A 738-nucleotide genomic window follows, 5' to 3' on the forward strand; every position below is an offset into this window, starting at 1 on the left:
TAAATGACTAATATAATTGACTTTTGTAAATGACTAATATAATTGACTTATGTAAATGACTAATATAAATGACTTATGTAAATGACTAATATAACTGACTTATGTGAATGACTTAAGAAAATGACTAATATAACTGACTTATGTAAATGACTTATGTAAATGACTAATATAAATGACTTATGTAAATGACTAATATAAATGACTTATGTAAAAGACTAATATAACTGACTTATGTAAATGACTTATGTAAATGACTTATATAAATGACTTATGTAAATGACTAATATAAATGACTTATGTAAATGACTAGTATAACTGACTTATGTAAATGACTAATATAACTGACTTATTTAAATGACAAATATAAATGACTTATGTAAATGACTTATGTAAATGACTAGTATAACTGACTTATGTAAATGACTAATATAACTGACTTATGTAAATGACTAATATAATTGACTTATGTAAATGACTAATATAAATGACTTATGTAAATCACTAATATAAATGACTTATGTAAATGACTAATATAACTGAGTTATGTAACTGACTTATGTAACTGACTAATATAAATGACTTATGTAAATGACTAATATAATTGACTTATGTAAATGACTAATATAATTGACTTATGTAAATGACTAATATAAATGACTTATGTAAATGACTAATATAACTGACTTATGTAAATGACTTATGTAAATGACTAATATAAATGACTAATATAAATGACTT

At 21.3% G+C, this 738-nt stretch overlaps 1 protein-coding gene across 1 annotated transcript in view; it reads left to right on the plus strand.

The window, feature by feature from the left end:
* Positions 1-738, plus strand: part of LOC106118949 (zinc finger protein 271) — a 71,703-nt gene that overhangs the window by 54,949 nt on the left and 16,016 nt on the right. The window lies entirely within an intron of this gene.

This window comes from Papilio xuthus, unplaced genomic scaffold (genome assembly GCF_000836235.2).
Source record: "Papilio xuthus unplaced genomic scaffold, Pxut_1.1 DF827542.1, whole genome shotgun sequence".
NCBI classification, from domain to species: Eukaryota; Metazoa; Arthropoda; class Insecta; order Lepidoptera; family Papilionidae; genus Papilio; species Papilio xuthus.